The 19,140-nt window shown below is 39.8% G+C and overlaps 1 long non-coding RNA gene across 1 annotated transcript; it reads right to left on the bottom strand.

Annotated features, from left to right (window-relative positions):
• Positions 1 to 310: 310 nt before the first annotated feature.
• On the bottom strand, positions 311 to 18,756 carry LOC139685999 (uncharacterized). Its single transcript, XR_011700276.1, has 3 exons — positions 18,703 to 18,756; positions 12,790 to 12,963; positions 311 to 514 (listed from the first exon to the last, which is right to left on the bottom strand). It is a non-coding gene; the product is annotated as an uncharacterized lncRNA (long non-coding RNA).
• Between the last annotated feature and the right edge of the window lie 384 nt (positions 18,757 to 19,140).

The raw sequence follows: 19,140 nt of genomic DNA, 5'->3' as shown, positions 1-19,140 counted from the left end.
CCAGCACTTCACTCATCCCGCATGTGGCCTGCTGACTGAGTTTCTGAGAAGTAAAAGGATGCTCGGCAAATAGGACCCTCGGCACACTTCAGGTAGGATGCAGTGGCTTATGTTGATTGAAAGGCCAGTGGTGGGAATCTCTGAGCACTCAGCTGATCGGCAACCAGAACAGCTGCTCCCCTCCGCGGCGATCTCTCCTACTGGTAAACCCAGAATCCTGAACTGATCTGGTGGTCTCCGGGCTTCAGCCTTACCCTCTCAGCCAAGAGACCTCCCATCCCCCTGCCAGGGGATACATGCAAGGAGGTTGGGCGTCTTCATAGCCATGGCGCCACCCTCATTCCAGGGAACGAAGACCAAGTTACATTGTCCTGGATGGGATTTAGCCAAGATGGGCAGCCATGACGAATGACAACTGCTGCAACAGCACTGAGGTGAGCTATATTTGTGATGGTTGCAAGCGTCCCGAGGATGCTTGGGAGGGGCCCTCTGTCAGCAATGCTGACTGCAAGTCCTGGTGGCACCAAAAGAAACAGAAAGATTGTTTTAAAAATATTTTTTTCAAGTGGTTAGGGTCAGAGTAAATATATTTTTCTTCACAATTTCAAAAAAAAAAAAATTTATTTAACATATTTTTGCACCCTGGTGGATTAAGTGGAACTAATAGGTGCTATTTCCTTAATAATTGAGAGGTTTCCATATTGTTTTTGTGAAACTGAAGATGCTTTCAATTAGTACGGAGTTTCAAGTTGTGAAAGAAGCGACATGAGTTTGAATGATAATGAAATCCCAGGTGACCGTGAAGAAGATGTAATAATTACCAAGAAAACTGTGTCTGGCCCTTATTTGCAGTGAATCTGAAGTTGATGACAGTACTGACTTGACTAACATGATGGGTGGTCATGTTTTATTTTGGTCGGACAACGACATCATTCCTGCTTAGGGCCAGAGGACATAGAGGTCTTCCTGAAAGTCTGAAATCAGTGAAAATACCAAAATATGAGGTAGACACGAAAGAAAAAAGATTGGTTCGTGCAAATTAGGAATGAAGTGGGAGGATCGCATTATCTCCATCATTCACTCGTCAAAGCTCCAACAATCTGAAAAGAGACCCCAGGAAGCAGGTCAGGGGTTATTTGATATCCACGCCAGAGGATGGCATAACTATCTCATTTTATGTACTAACCGCAATATGGCAATGCAAAAAACCATTCATTGTTATTGGAATATATTATCCTCATCACACTTTCATTGTCAATTTAGGGCAAATGCCCTACGATGGACTTGACTTCACGGGCACATGCAGAAGTTGAATTTCTTGGTGAGATAAACAACTGAAAATACCATAGGAGCACCAAACCATTTTACAATCACAGCACCCAAAACATAACAATTGCACCTAATTAATTACAGACTTGAAATTGAAGCCACCAACGTGCGTTTGCTCGGGGATGGTACCTCTGGCAATGTCTCGATGAGGTCACTCACTCTAGCTGAGTACAAGGACAAGTAGCCTGCACTAAGGAGTTCTAAATGCAGCAAATCCACGTGTCAGGCCTGAAGGCAAGTTTACCTGGGCATTGGCTGCTGAACAAATGTAATTAGAGTTCATGCAGAAACTCCTTGCAGGATGGAAGGTACATTAGCTGATGGAACTGAAATTCATGCATGCCCAGTCATGCTGACGAGAACTAAAACTCAGACCATTATAGCCTTTGGGAAACATCTCTCTCAACGGTGAAACACCTCCGATCAAAAATAACTGACGAAATGGAAATCCAACCGATTTCTGAGTGGAACATACCAATGAATTGGGTTAAGAATTACAAAACAAGTAATGCTGAATATTCAAAATGGAATGATGTAGCCAACAATTACGCTAAGCCACATTCTTTCTAGAAAATCTGGCTCACAATTTTAATGATAAAGTACCAATGCCAACCTTCCATGGTTTATTTGAGTGCATATCTTGATACGGTTTTGTCTGCTGAATGTATGGAATGTATCCACTCCCACAGACTCGCTTCATTTCCATTCCCTTTTCATCCATCTGCCACATATGCGTGGACATATGCTACCCTCATCTATATCATATGCACTTTTGATGGGCGATTCAATTAAACTAGCATCAAGTGGCTCACACCGCAAATCTTTCGCTCATGACCACCTATTGAGATCTCTGGCTTGCCATTCACCCCTGATACTGAAATGCTTCATCGATGGTCACCTGATCACATCAAGCTGGGAGAGTTAATTCTTCACCAGAGATAGCTACAAATTCTACTCTGCCTCCATGGTGTCCTATTTGAGGATTTTGCTCAACGGCCAACTTTCATAGCATACAACTTGCAGGTTGAACATGAATTTTTAAAACCTACTGGCGAACCAATTCTAAATAATACAAAATATAATAAAGAGAGGGGAAGTGAACTTACATAATCTATTCCAAGTTGTTTGAAGAGAGTATTTTAACACTACTGCCAGTGTGAAGGCTTTAAAGGCAAAGAAAAAGGAAGAAAGAGTAAAGAAAAGAATTCTACAAAGTGGTTTAGGAAGGAGTAATTTTGGAAACACAAAGATTCCTAAGCATTATGCCGTGGCTACACCATGCAGTTAAATACATAAATACTACAGTTCTACAAAATAAGCAAATATTCCCAGGGGTACCCTTGAATCTATAAATGAAATCCTTTCAATCTTTCTCAATAATAAATGAGAAACGAAATGCAGCAACATAGGACCCAAGGGCATCAAAAACTACACCAGTATGCATAAGGATATCCTGATGGAACTCCTCCTGTAAGTCACCCCTGTCATTAACCAATATCAAACTCCTACGAAGGAACATATTTCACCCCAAGCAGCCTTTGCAGTTACTTTGCAGAACCTAATTCCGACAGTCAACAAAAAACATCATCGGACCTATCCTCTTCATCCGTTGAGGAAACATCAGTGACCCTACCATTATTCCAAGTATGTAAGCACTCACAGCAGCACCAAGTACTGCACCAAATATATACATCAAGAAAGAGCGCACCTTGTGACCAAGATCTGTTTCGGACAAACTGTTTAAATAATATTACCCTTCGTACCTTCCCATGACAATATGCAATCTCCTAATTCACAATTAAATAAAACCTTCTTCTATTGGTTCAAAGCACAGTATATAGGCAATACTGGAGGAAGAATCTAGACCAGGAAGAATGAGCATTTGATATGCTAAGAAGGGGAAAAAACAATAAATTTCGCACAACATTTGCCAGGGAGTAACCACAATGTGGACCTTTCCCCTCCACACAGACGTAGAAGGAAGGCAACTGCACACTCTTGAAGCACTTGAAATGCTGCCATGGACAATGCAATGCCAGTTAATGAACAAATATCAATGTGCATTTGCTTGGGGATGGTACCTCTGGCAATGTCTGGTGGAGGTCACTTACTCTAGCTGGTACCAGGACAAGTAGCCTGCACTAAAGAGTTTTAAATGCAGCAATTCTATAAGTCAGGCCAGGGCACAAGTTTACCTGGATGTCCTGTTTAATGGATTTAACCCTAGTTCATGCAGAAACTCCTAGCAGGATAGAGGGATGAGCAGCGTATACGCAAGAATGCATGTCATATGAAGCTACATTTGCTGATGGAACTGAAATGCATGCACATCCAGTCATGCTGATGAGAACTGAAATCCAGAACCATTTTAGCCTTTGCAAGACACCTATCTTGATATTGAAACACCTATGATCAAAAATGTCGGAGGAAACAGAAACCCAACTGATTTCTAAGTGGAACATACCAATTTACTGGGTTCAGAAAAACAGAATAACTAATGCTGAAGATTCGAAATGGAATAAGATCGTGAACAATCATATGCAGCCCTATTCTTTCTAAAAAATCTGGCTCGCCATATTGATGCTCAAGTACTTATTTTAACCTACCAAGCTATATTTGAGTCCATATCTTGAGAAAGTATTGCCTGCTGGGATAGCTCAACAATGATTAACATAAATTGAAAACTCCCTTCAAAAACACCAATCTAAGAAAAGGTTACTTTTTGGAAAAAAAATTACTCTTAAATGTGCCCAAGAGAGTATAGAAAGAGCCTATACTAATCATGCAATCTTATATATTTTGAAATTTTGATGAACTCCATACATTTCTGTTATTACAATAATTGTTTTGTGGTTAAATATCTCTTTCTATCAGTTCTGCAGAAATGTATCCACTCCCACAGACCCATTTCATTTCAATTCCCTTTTCATCCACATATGCATGGACATACGCTATCCTAAACTATACCATATGCTCTTTTGATGGGTGATTTAATTGAGCTGGCTTTAAGTACTTATTTTGCTCTTTTGACCCCTAGTTTGCCTTCTTCCCAAAATTATTTATCTCATAGTTCAACTGCAATACATCAACATCACAATCAAAAGTCCAAATTATGATTTCAATATTCCTTGACTTTTCCACATTATACAAGCCTAATGTCATGTCTCACATGCCCTACCTTGAAATTCATTTAAAAAACACATGAGTGAACTGATTAGAGGTATTATAATTTTAACTTATCAACATATTATTATGGTAGTAGAGCATCCACAGCAAGGCTCACACACAGCATCTTTTGTTCATGGCCACCCTAGTACATAGTTACCAATTCTGCTCTGCCTCCATGATGTCCTATTTGAGGAATTTGCTCAATGGCCAACTTTCATAGCATACAACTTGCAGGTTGAACATGCATTTTCAGAAAACCTATTGGTGAACCAATTCTAAATATTACAAACAATAATAATGAGAGGGGAAGTTAAGTTAGATAATCTATTCCAAGTTCTTTCCAAAAAGTATTTCAACACAACTTTCAACAAAATGGTTAAGTGGGAGTAATTTACAAAACACAAAGAATCTTAAGCATTGTGCTATGAATTCCCGCTCGCCATATAAATTCGTAGTAGAGGTCTGCCTGGGTACAGCCAGGCAATATCCTGAGATAAATAGTTTCCCTAGGACAATGAGGAGGCCATTGCTGTCCCCTTCGAAGTACTCTCCTTGGGGCCTCACACACTCAACCCAGCATCCCTTCTACTTTTATAAACAATTGGAAAAGCCATTTCAATTGGAATGGTAATTATCAATTGTCACGTTGCATTCTCCTTTGTCTCGTCAACCGACTAACAGAATGATTTTGCTTCAGTCATTGTTGTAGACCAATGACTCATCTCCATCAACACCTTCTTCAAACAATTTCAATCATTGTTTGCGGTTTGGAGCAAATCCCAAGGTGGAAAACAGCGATTCTTGCATAGACACATCCGCAATTATGTCCTCCACAATTAAGTTTAATTTCAATTGCCGAATGATCGTGTTGCTTAGGATTACCAACAAGAGGTTGGAGAAGAGGGCAAGTGATTCCTTAGCACATGAGATCCTGTTCACATATGAGCAGATAATTCATTTCAACAACTTTCGAAGTAGAGGCCTTGATTTGATAATCGAACCCTGAATGCCGTCACTAAAAATTACACATTTCCACGGCCATATATGGATGAAATATATGAACATGGTAATCCAGGAGAAGGGCATTGGCCTACTGACCAGAAGGCCCAGGTTCGATTCCTGGGTAAGCCTCTTCAGGAACCCTCAGGCCCAAGCAAGCTTTGTGTATTTTAAGGTACCAGATCTTCCTGGTGAACCATAAATGGCACAGGGCCCCCCCCTCCCTGATGCTTGAATTTTCCACTAAATAGAGCTTAGTACCGCGTGAACTCCACCACCACCTACCAAACTGACCTTGAGGCTGATTATTTATTATGTTTATGATTTAAGGTAATTGTCATTAATTGAAAACATTGTTTAGGACTACCTGTCTCAAACTAACAGATCTGTATAAATCAAAGGGGGACATGACATGACATTCAAGTTCAATGTTTAAACTTAGATTTTGTATGCATTTTGATTGCAGTCCTTGACTCTCCAAAAGTAATCCATCAAGAAAAATAAGTTCAAGGGCATATGAAATATACATTAACTCTGCACATGTTACAAATGTGGGACAGGAATTTGTTATCTTGTTTCTTTCATAGGATTTGCTCGAGTCTATAGTTTATAATTTTTAGACCATATGCTAAGTTACCTACAAAATGGCTAACAGGAAACCTACACTGCCCGATAATTATAGAAATAAAATGTGGGAGCTTAGTGAGGAAGAGGAAAGCGGTTTGCAATCAGAGGAGGAACCCTCTTTCTGTGGGTCCGTGATGACGATTGCCGGGGCGAGTGGGAGAGCAGCAGGGTTTCCTAACAGATTACAAAGATTGCACGGCATTTCTGAGAGCAAAACAGAGAGTGAAAGGGAGGATGGCAGGACCATGACATCACATTCCAGCTTTTGGGTTGAAGGAGGAACTCCCAAGTTGTAGATTCCGGCTAGATTTAAGGCAGGTCATTTAGTCAAGAAAACTGAGGCAGACGAAATATTTGAACATTTCATGCAAGATAACACATTTAACTACATAGTACAGCAAAACAATTTGTATGGGCAGCAAAAGACAGTATCCCCAATGCTGTACCAAATAACGCCCATCTTCAATCATTAGAAAAAGCCTTTGGAGAGTTACATACCCGAGGGAGGTGTTTCTAACTATGAAAATTTATCACTTAGGAAAGGTCATGTTTAGGGTGGACGGTCTACATTCCATAAAAGAGGTCGTGTTTTGACATTGAATTTTACAAGCACTTTAAAGCAAGGAGTGTATTCGTTTGGAATGTGATAATGTATGCAGGGAAAGATACGGAACTCATAAATTGTCAGACAGGAGTTGACGTGCAACATTCAACCAAACCCTCGTGGATTGCACCAAAACTATCAGAAAAGTTGCTCCGTAAAGGTTACCTGATAGCTCTAGACAATTATTACAGCAGTCCTGAGCAGCATGAATTTCTGAATATAATGGACACTGATGCACTCGCGACCCTAAGGTAAAACTGGAAAGAAATACCGATATTTACGGTTCAAAAAGACAGCAAAGCCACTTGAATTTACGTTTAGGTCTCATTTCCTGGTTATTCAACAAATACAGAGGAGCTATTTCAAAAGTGCCAAGAAAAAGTCCCAAATTAGACCCTCCGCCACAATTATCAGGCCAGCTTTTCCCACACCTCAATTCACTAACTGCAGCTAAAAATCATTCACACAAGAGTTGCGTGAGGCAATGGTCACATACGCAGATGAGGGATACATGATACCACTGCAGAGAGTGCAACGTTCCACTCTGTCAAGTTCTGTGCTTCTGCAGTCCACCACACTCAAGCGCAGCACTCGGTGAGATATTATTTAGGTGTGTATTGGTGTAAATAAACCTCAAAACAACTACAATTAATGGCATTCAATAATGAAGAAATAGACATATTGGCAAGTAACCACTTTTTTCAATTTAATAACACGACAAAAGCATGAAATTATATAATCGTTTTCAACAATTAAGCTTAGAGTAAACAACTTTTCTTTTCACTCAATAATGTTAAAATGCACTAAAAATTAAATTTATGTATCCCCAAAATAAAAACCCCCACCCAGCAGTTGTCTCTTAACACTTTGCGGTATGCTCACATATTAATACGTGTTTTTGCCCCCAGTACCAAGTGGCCACTCACATTTTAATATGAATGTATATAATCTTTGGGGGTTTCATGTCCCATAGGATTAATTTGGAACTATTATGAGCTATTTCTCCAACCCTCATCAGTTTATAAGCTGTCCATGTCGATTTGTGAAACTTTAAGGTGTTTTTGAGAGATATTATATATTTCCTACCAGCAACATTCACTATTACCCCTTAGGCAGTCATAGCTGTATAGAACAGAAGGGATACGATATTTTGAACACACTTTTTGAACATCATTTCTATGATATCCCAAGGCGTGAAGGAACTGATGAAAACGATAAACAAATCCCAAGTGACAATAAAGATAATGTAATCATTACCAAGGAAACAGTTCGTGCTCCACCACTTACAACACATTCCATTACATGAAGATACGACTACCCAACTATCTACATCTACTTATCTGCCTACTCAGCTGAAATCAAGACTCTCCAGAGTTCCAAGAATAAATTTACAAGAATTTATGTTTATATATTAAATTTAAAACATTTATATTGATGACATTTTAAATGGTAGCGCCATTTTTAAAAATGGATTAAGTATTACTATAATTATCATTACATACCCACTACTTTGTTCTATGTCTTCTCCCCTCATCACTACTCATCCCAACTCCCCATTTCCCACATGCACCACAGCAGCCGGGGACACAAGGCAGCCTGCAAATAAGTCACCTAGCCCTCCAATCTACAAATATCTTCTGAGTGACATTCATTTATTCCACGCAATGTACCGCATGTCACAGTGCACTAGATGCACCCCTATTGCTCATACCACAATTTACAAAAAGTATCAAATTATTTCAATGTTGACAAATGATACGAAGAAATTTAAAATCCCACACACAAAAATTAGAAGGCTCTAAGGCTTCTTCATATTCTTTAAAGAAAATAAATAAAGGGGAAGTTAAGACACAATCTATTCGAAGTTGCTCGAAGAGAGTATTTTAACAATACTGCCAGTGTGAAGGCTTTAAAGGCAAAGAAAAAGGAATAAAGAATGAAGATAAGAACTCTTCAAAGTGGTTTAGTTCAAGCAGTATCTGAAACACAAAGAATCTTAAGCATTATGCCCTGGTTATAACATGCAGTGAACTACACCACTATTACAGCTATTACAAATATTCTAATATTCCCGGGGGTACCCTTGAATCTATAATGAAAATAATTTGAGTCTTCCTGAATCGTAAACGAGAAATGAATTGCATACAACAAGGTTTCTTCCCTCTTTCATTTGATCAATCCAGTCATCTGTTCTCTGGTCCATGAATTCCCACTCGCCATATATATTCGTACTAGAGGTCTGCCTGGATACAGCCAGGCAATATCCTGAAATGAATAGTTTCCCTAGGACAATGAGGAGGCCATTGCTGTCCCCTTCGAAGTACTCTCCTAGGGGCCTCACACACTCAACCCTGCTTCTCTTCTACTTATAAAACAACAGGCAAAGCCAATTCAATTGGAATGGTAATCATCAATTGTCACGCCTCCTTTGCCTAGTCAAATGGCAAATGGAAAGATGGGTCTTTGATTTCAAGGTTATAGTTGTAGACCTGTGACTCATCTCCATTCAGACTTTATTCAGAAAACCTCGACCAATGCTTGCCATTTGGAGAAAGTCCCCTGTGATTGCACCACCAAATTCTTGAAATTGACTAAATCATGCAGAAGTTCATCGCTGGATCCTTTCGATGACAGACCTCGTGAAGGTCAACCCCTTCTATACCCCATCCCCAAATTTTTACTTCCATTTGTAAGTTCCTTTTTTTACATTTCTCATGAACCCCCAATACTAGTTTCTTTCTCATTTTGAAGAAACTCTATTTTTCAATACAATTTCTTCATATTATCAAGTAATAAGGACAAAAAGGAAAACAATTGAACTCTTTTAATGCCAAATATGCTGACTTAAAGTATCAATATTAATTCTGATTACTTTTTAAGGTTTGACCATAATATAAATCTGACTTAGCAGAAGTTTAACTGACATTTCAAATAATATCTTTTTAGCTTGGTATAAATACCTCTCTCGAAAATGCATCGAACCTTGATTTTTTCATTGAAATATTGCATTCCAAAGTGGACTTATATATAAGCACATATCGTATTATTGAATACATATTCTCAAGAGAGCAGACTTGCGGTGTAAACTGATCATGCAAAGAATTTTCTGCGCAACGGTGATTGGCTGATTCCGAGAGTCAACGAGAAAAACATCACCGGACCCATCCTCTGAATCCGTCAAGGAACTGCCAGTGCAACCACCATCATTGCAAGTTCCAATTCCAAGCAAGCGTGCACAGCAGCACCAAATATAAATGCAAATCAAGGGAAAGCTTCTCACCTTGTGCACCGGGTTCAAGATCTGCTTTGAATAAAGAGATTAAATACTGATATTCTTGTTAGTCTTCCATTGCAAGAAGCGATCTCCTAAATCATAGTTAAATGGACCCTTCTTACCTTGGACACGAAGCTAAGTACAGAGGCAAGACTGTAGGAAGCATCAAGACCAGGCAAAATGAGCATTGGATACGCTAAGAAGGGAAAATACAATCAATTTTGCACAACCATTGCCTCAGAGTAACCATGGCAACTTCTCCCCTACACACTGAAGGTGAAAGGAGGTGACTGGACATCCTGGTAGCTCTTGAAATGGTGCAATGAACAACGCAACCCTAGTTAATGAACAAGTGCCTCCCTCCCACTCTCCATTGTTTTCTATCCCCGTTCATTCCGTCACGAGGGCACGTAACGGCCTGCCACCCTCCAATACCTGTGCAGATAATTGAAGATTCAAACTCCCTCCCCACTTCCCCGCACCCACCGCTCACCCCCACCCTTGGAAACACAAAAGGCCAGAAACCCACAGAGTAAGCAAGCACTTAAGGAAGAACGAGTGGAAACAAGTGTTTCTTTTTCACTGAAGAGGAGAGCTGTGTATGAATTTTTGTTGCATCTACAGCAGACAAGAGACATCATCAGTTATCCCATGTTGCAAGCTACAATTTGATCATACTTAAAGATCGCTCAGCCATGATCATAGTGTGTCCAGACCGGTGGTGGCACTTCTGTGATGGGGTGTGACGTTTTAGTGATCACATGAATTGTCAAAATGTACTAGACCATCATAAGCAGTGCTTCCCTTTTCCCTCGCCCTCCCCCTATCAACCACCCTTTTGGCTCTTTCACCCAGCCAATCAGTCCCCACTTCACACTCACCCCACAACCCCTTAATCCTCTCCTTTCAACATTACTGCCAGCAGGACTGCAATTCTCCCCTGAATATGACACAAAATGTCAAAAACCAGTCAAGGATATATAAATACTACAGTGCAAATCACTCTCCAAGAACTAGTAGAATCTACGTGATACCTTCCTGAGTTCACTTGGCACTTTCCTTGTAAGCATTTGCCTTGCATGGTGCCCAAAGTAAGTCGTAGTCTGTAGTCACCCACCTCATCACCCTCCCTTCCTTCACCCACTGCCCCGTTCCATTTTCCCATCAATATCAAAGGATTCCCAGCAGCAACAGTTATGATCATAACCTCCAATATTAGGTGATGAACACCTAAAGATGAGATGTGACAGCACTAGGCCTAATTCATTCTCATGTTTACCAGTTCAGAATTATAAAAGAGGTCATGGAATGGGGAACATATCATCACTTTTGATGAGACTTCTCCAGAGGCAACTGCTTATGTTTTATATATATATATAAACTGCAGCTTTATATATATAGCATTTTAAGATCCAAGTTCGTATCCTGTTCATCGCAAATCACTTTTACACTTTCAAATAGTTTCTTTGTAAGGCGAAGGAGTGGACGACGAAAAATCATTTAACCAGTTGGAATACTTTACAACATGAAATCATAATCAATTTATATTTCGCTATTCTACGTTGGTTGCCAACTACAAAATTTCATTTCATCACCTGCCATATCACTTTAAATGAACCACAGAAAAAATAAATGTAGGATAGGGCCACGACATTCAGAAAATAAATCAAAGTGGAAGGGGTTAAAGCCAACTTTTGAACACATTGGTGTTTACCTATAACACATTGAAACATATGAAACTGCTGGAGATGCTGCGACCATAACCAAAATGGAAACTCCAAGCAGCTCAGGCCCATTGCCTGTTCACCATAAGTGATCAGAGATTCGGTCTGCTACTTTAACCAACTCCCACTTGGTGCACCAAATGCACTAATAACTACTCATTATCACGTGAAGAAGATTAACTGCAACTTCACTTTTTGCAGGCGCATGACATTTATCTCTATTTAAACGTCGTCCAGCCAAAAGATTTTCATCCAACCATGGTTTCTCAAAGGGATCTCAGATTTCGAAATTGCACAACAAAGCAAAATAAGAAATATACAGCCTACATACAAGTCGATCTTGTGGCAATGCCTACATGGAACCTGCAACCTTCAGCAAGGAAACATTAACTTCCAACACCTTCACTACCTATCTCGCTATGCCCTCATTCTTTGTCAAAGTTGAATGAATTTTGGTCCAGAAAAACTAAATTCCTCACAAATTAGCCCAGTGCAACGTTTCTTCATTGTACGATTTATGTTGCTCGTGTGTTGGAATTCCTACTCCTTTATCCCAATAGCAATAGCCAGCTGCTCATTCCTCCTCAAAAACACCAAAATTCAGGCTGGGTCAACTACACTTATAGCTATGATGCGTGATTCGGTGAAGGGCATCAGTACTTCGGAGAGGATTAACCATTAAAAGATAGTGAAAATATCATCATTATCAACAGGCCTTTACAAATGAAGAAAGAAGATGGATGACCACTCCATTTCGAAAGAAAATCCAGCATCACTCACCGAAGTCACATAGTACAATGTGTAATGAACACTGGAAAAGGATTTACTTCAGAAGTTGGTGAGGAGAAAGGAAAAATAATATCTTCTGAGGCACATAGATCTTAACCAAATGCCAATGGACGACTTAGTCAAGATAGGCATAAATGTACTCAAAATGTTACGTATAAATCTACATGACCAAAGTACAGTGCAACTCGCCAAAAGCGTCTCTTCATTTCATTTCTTTTATTTAATTTCACAATTCTGATTTATCTGAAACATGCTATCCCTGAAATGCCACATACCTCTGAATTTTCCCAAGTGGTGCCCTGGCGATAGCAGTAACAGACTGGATTATCCTTTGGACAATGCTCAGCATCATTGAAGTATTGCGTGAATGTGATGAATGATCCTTTGATGTAATACATGCCTTTTTTCGGATGTACTCAGGGAGTTGAGGCACGTCAATTTCACACCACCTATAGTTTGGAAAAAGGACAACACAATGAGAAATGGAAAAATACAGGTCTTTTTATTTTATCATTATTAGTATAGGTAACCTACCAGTGAAGTTAGGTTTTCAGTGGAATCAACTACCCATTAATTATCTTCCTCTCCTAACATAACACTACCCGACATCTTACTCTTCAACAACCCCTCATCTTCCCCGCATCCTTCCTTTCCCACTTCATCCCATCCAACATCCCCATTGTATTTCTACCTCTATCACAGTCTTCCACATCTCACTAAGCCAATCAATAAGCTTCCCATCCATCTCCCTGCCTCCTTAATGACAATCCCCTCCTCTCCCCCACCATGACTACCACTTCCTCTTCTGATTTCCATTCTGTCCACCTCCCTTCCTTCATCCGATACGCTATCATCCAATTAATTAGAATAGCCTGACATGCACAATTCTCATACATTGTCTCACTGAATCTACATACTGGCATTGCAAAGGGCTCATGTCTTGTACAACACACTAAAAATGCCCCCCCCCTTGATTAATGATGCTCCCCAGAAAGAACTATGTGGATATAATAAGGGTAGTTTACACTCCAAAAGGTGATGACCCAGACAGCCTGTCTGTTAGATGAGATGGTGAAAGTAAATCCCCTTTAAGGAACAGCTGACAGAGAAGTAACTAATTTTAACTGTTATTCTGTTCAATTTACTTCATTGATTGAGGAGTTGAGTGATATACAGTTTTCAGCAGAGCTCAAACACGATAAGCATTACAAAAATAATGCATGGGATTTGGTTGGAATATTAAAAGGGAGAAACAGAATTCAGAGAGACTGGATTTTTTAAGTAAAAAGAGGCTCTTCTAAACAACAAAAGCTTGCCTTATAGCATGGGGATAAATATTATGGCGGTAAATATTTAGATGCTATTGCACGAGTATAAAAGAGTTGGTGTAATAAAAAAAACCATAAACACAGTAATTAACCAGAAGGTCAGTTCGGTAGGTAATTTGTAGAGTTCACCCAGTACTAAGCCCGACGGCGTGTGAAATTCACACATCAGGGCAGGGGGGCCAGTTCCTTTCCCTGTGCCGGTTACGGTTTCCCAGGAAGATCTGGTCCCTGAAAAATCACAGAGCTTGGGTGGAGCTGCAGGTGCCTATTGTGCCTTACCCGGGAATCGAACCCGGGCCCCTCTGGTCAGCAGTCGCTCTAGCCCCTGGACTACCACGCCCTGCGTTGGTATACTATTTAGTAAAAAATTAAATAATAGCCCGGACCACGAGATAGATACTAGAATAAGGAAAATCCATAGAATGTTCACAAGTCCAATACCAAACAATAAACGGTAGATAATTATCTGATATTAGAGACAATTTCCTGGGTACATTCAACAATTGCCACACCAAAGTGCTCTGCCAATGTTAGAAATGAGTATTGAAGCACTTAATATGTATACACACAGAGTTGAGGAAAATCAAAGTTACAACGATTGTTTCTGGGTAAGGACATTGCTCTTTCGCTAATGTTATTAATAAGCAACCGGATTTTATGCATTAATAACAGAGGGCCAATCTGCCGGGAATGTCAACGGCTATGTGAAGATCTACTAATACCACCTAGCACATCACAGTTTGATTATTCATTGAGTGATTATATAAAATATAAGGATAAGCATTCTCTGCTGGTGATTATTTTGTATAAACAAGATTCAAGTCGTGAACCCCTTTCACATAAAAATTGCTGGGTTGCATCAAAGGCAAGCAGTAATGCGTTCACGTTTACATTGAAAAATTTAACATTCAACCTTTGGTCGTTTTCATAACCTATTCCTTGTCGAGAAATGTTCATCTTGTGGGGCTAGGTTTGTTGATGACATCATGAACTCATAATAATGTATACAAGGGAAACTTGTCCTCCAAGGAAAATTTAACGTAACCAGGATGTTCTGCTTTACTCAGTTCTCACTGCACATGCCCTATTTAATTATCAGACTTGAAATAAAGAAGTCGATCCATACAATAGAAAGTACATTTCGAGTACCAACATTCCTTACTTTGAGGAACAATGGTGCTTTGAAAATATCGAAAACCACCAAAACACAAAAGAATGCAACAATTATTATCTCATAAATTCATACGACACTTTCTTCGCCATTAACCGTCTACATAATCTGTTTTGGCGTTGGTGTTCTAGACAAATGTTTGATGGAAAACGGATGTGTTTCACTGAACGTGATTTTAAGCATCGAATATTTATTCTACCCATCTCATTACTTTTGAGTGGCAGCTGATGTTTTTATATTTCAATGTGACGTTAATCATTCATCCAGGATAACCCCCAGCCGGGCAAGCAACCGACTACAACAAACATACGCACTATTTACTATTAGTACATACCCACACTTTCAATCACACAATAGATTTAATAAAGTTTAATTTCTCCACTTAGAACGTGTTAAATATTTACAACGGTCAACCTAAATACACTGATGAATAATTAAATTACGAATATCTGTATTTTCCGAACCACACACAACCAACGCAATTTTGTAATTGCGCATATATAAAGAATTGAACAAGGCTTGTAATGAAATTCTAAATAAGAGATTCCAAGTTCTCCTCCATTAGGAGAAACTCAATCAAAAGCAACAAGCAGAATATAGCTTCAGCAACAATATTTCCACTGGGTTCTTGATATGCTCACGATATCATGTACCTATGAAATAATCAAATACTCAATTTCTTTGAAAATAATATCTACCAAGATTTCTTAAAATACTTTTCTTACCTTTCATTAAAAAATTGTAACGTTTACCAGGCGTTTCTATGAAGGACGAATAACTTATTTACTTTCACATTCGACGACCAAGGAAAGCGTAGCTTAACCACGTGTTTCAACGTTTTGCAAATTAAGCTGCGTCCAACCTCGTAACTTCGACGCCGTAATCGCAGAAATTAATTGGGAACACCATCTTAAAAGCCACCCTACCTAATTTGCCAAACGAGGGCGCATATTAAGGTGCCTGTTAGCCCCCCCACATTTATCATACCAAAATGGTATCGTAAACATACGGCCTTGCAACCCAATAACGCAAGTAGTTTAAGACGCGATAACTAGCAGATATTGGTATCCCATAATGCAAAGTGCCATTTGCGTGACAAGTAGCAGAAGGAAATCGCCATGCAGGTAGTCCACTGAACTGCACTTGGCCCACGAAGAGCTAGCCCACGACTATCCTTTCTACTCCGACTAGACTTTCGTTTTATTCTAGAGCAGGATTTAGATTGCATTACTAAATGGTGTTCTAACTGGGGATTGACTCTAAATTATAATAAATGTTCAGTGGTAAATTTCTTTAAAAGATCAACGGGATTTGCTTACAAATTAGCTGTAGGTGACCTAGCAGTAGTTGATACGGTAAAATACCTAGGTGTCACATTCACAAAAGACTTAACTTGGGGGACTCACATACGTAAAGTCTGCGGTCAAGCATATAAAAAATTGGGATTCATTCGACGCGTTGTCGGAAAAAGTGACTCGAAGGTCAAGGAACGTTGTTACCACGCTCTTGTAAGGCCTCATTTAGAATACGCATGCAGCGTGTGGGATCCGAGTGAAAAAGGTCTCATTCGGGAAATTGAGAAGGTTCAACGCCGGGCAGCCCGTTTTGTAAAAAATTCCTACGATAAAACGCAAAGCGTCACCGAAATGCTCATGGATTTGGGGTGGGAATCATTGGCTGAGAGACGATTCAATGCAAGATTGAAATTATTAAATAAATTTAGATCCGCATGTTTCAGCACCGAGGTCTCGCAAATTATTCGTACTCCTACATACATTAGTCGCTTGGATCATGCATATAAAATTCGGGAAATAGATGCCAGAACTAGCCGACTCAAGGACTCCTTCTTCCCACGGACAATACGAGATAGCAACTGCAGGGTTATAGATAGCAAAAATTCGACTTGCCACCCTCAGCGTCTAAAAAATAATTAGTTGTATTTAAATACATGCTCTTCCACTAACCTTATGTGTTTTGCTATAATAACCCATTCTTTCCGAATGACCTCATTCGTGTTCCGTTCATCTGTTTTTAAGTCTCCCTTTCAATCCCTCGTCCCTCTCCGCGGGGGCAAATTCCTGCTACCTGCAACGTTGGGTCGCATTCCCTGCCATTTAGAGACTCTTTGGGGGTAGAGTGTTTCGTGGTGCATTTTCATGTGGTAGTGATGTTTCAATTTCTTGCTTGTTGTGTCCTGGCTTCCGTGTTGTAGGATGTCTTTCGTGCTGCATCATGGGGTGCAGTTTTTTAGTTGTTTTGCGGTATATGTGTTTGCATGAGAATTGGATGAAGGGATTTTTGCATGAGTGTGTGCGCTGCTGTGGGTGTAATTTTCCGTGTTGTTTTTTTGCATGTGGTATTTTTCTTTTTTACGGTTGGTGACCTAACACCCCCCGCCACACGCCCTTGCGGCGGCTTGCGGGGTATTATGTAGATGTAGATGTAGATGTATCCACCGACCGTTGGGGCTCTGGATTTTTCAGTCATACCAACGTAAATATTTTTGCCCGACGTAACTAAGTAAATCCCCTAAACAATTGCAGTAATCCGACTACTACGGACATACTACAACCAGTGATACCCCATGTAATCACTTGCAAATGTAAGACCGGGATGAGTTATGTAGTAAACGATATAGGGCCCTTGAAAGAACTCTACACTGAAGTAGCCCAAGTGGGAGGTCGTCTTTCATAGCAAAAACTAAGAGGTCCTAACGAAAACGTTTTCGACAATATCTGCTGAACTAGAAAAATACTTTTCTTGAAAATCACCGAAAACACTCGGCAATCCCTGCTCTAGCACGGCGTAGGCATAAAACCCACATCCATAGACTAATGTAGCATCCAGGGCCCAGTGCAGTCCCGAGGGTCGCCCATTCATACCAAAAACAAGAAATTACTTAACAATATCTACTAATCTAGAACATTTTTTTCTCTAATTTTTACAATACACACTAAGCACAACATATACTTTCGGGAGTCTTTCGCTTACCCCATGCTACTGGCCTAGTTTAGTAACCAGGGTCCAATAGCGACACCTCGGTCGTCATCTCACACGAAAAAACACGAAGTACTTCAGAATATCTCCTAACCCAGAATATTTTTTTCTCTAAATTTCACAATACACCCTAGGCTAAACATGTACTTTATGCAGTCTTTCGCTTATCCCATGCTTCTGGCCTAGTTTAGTAACCAGGGCACAATAACCTCACCTCGGTCGTCATCTCACACGAAAAAACACAAAGTACTTCACAATATCTCCTAAACCAGAACATTTTTTTCTCTAAATTTCACAACACATCCTAAGATACAAATGTACTTTCTGCAGTCTTTCGCTTACCACATGCTCCTGGCTTAGTTTAGTAACCAGGGCCCATTAACCTCACCTCGGTCGTCATCTCACACGGAAAAACACAAAGTACCTCACAATATCTCCTAAACCAGAACATTGTTTTATCTAAATTTCACAATACACCCTAGGCTAAACATGTGTACCGTAAGCAGTCTTTCGCTTATCCCATGCTTCTGGCCTAGTTTAGTAACCAGGGCCCAATAACCTCACCTCGGTCGTCATCTCACACGAAAAAACACGAAGTACTTCAATATATCTCGGAAACTAGAACATTTTTTTTTCTAAATTTCACAATACACCCTAGGCTACACATGTACTTTCGGTAGTCTTTCACTTACCCCATGCTCCTGGCTTCGTATAGTAACCAGGGCCCACCATAAGTGACAACGACACGACACTGAACTTGGCCCATGGAGATGGTTTTTTTATAGTTTGTTCTTTTATGCACTCAATATTATCTGAAATACGACCGTTTTTTTCTTCTTTTCAGTGTCACATAGTAGACCAATGTTTTAATGGAAACAAGCCAAGTCAGCAATCTGTTTCCTAATTCATTACTTACAGTTTTTTTTTCATTTTAGCACCATATTCCGGTCACACATTCCTCATTTTCACACTTCCTCCTGATTCTTCACTTCTCTCCATTTTCTTTCTCTGATGTCTTGAGCTGCGAAGATGGGAATGAATGAAAAGGTCTTAGAAGGTATGTATGGATAACCTTTTTTTTATTATTACTAGTGTTCATTAATACATCACGGTTTTAGTTTATCTGCAAG

This window comes from Hetaerina americana, unplaced genomic scaffold (assembly GCF_022747635.1).
Source record: "Hetaerina americana unplaced genomic scaffold, ioHetAmer1.1.p SCAF_124, whole genome shotgun sequence".
NCBI lineage: Eukaryota > Metazoa > Arthropoda > Insecta > Odonata > Calopterygidae > Hetaerina > Hetaerina americana.
This window is presented reverse-complemented; position numbering and strand designations above follow the sequence as displayed.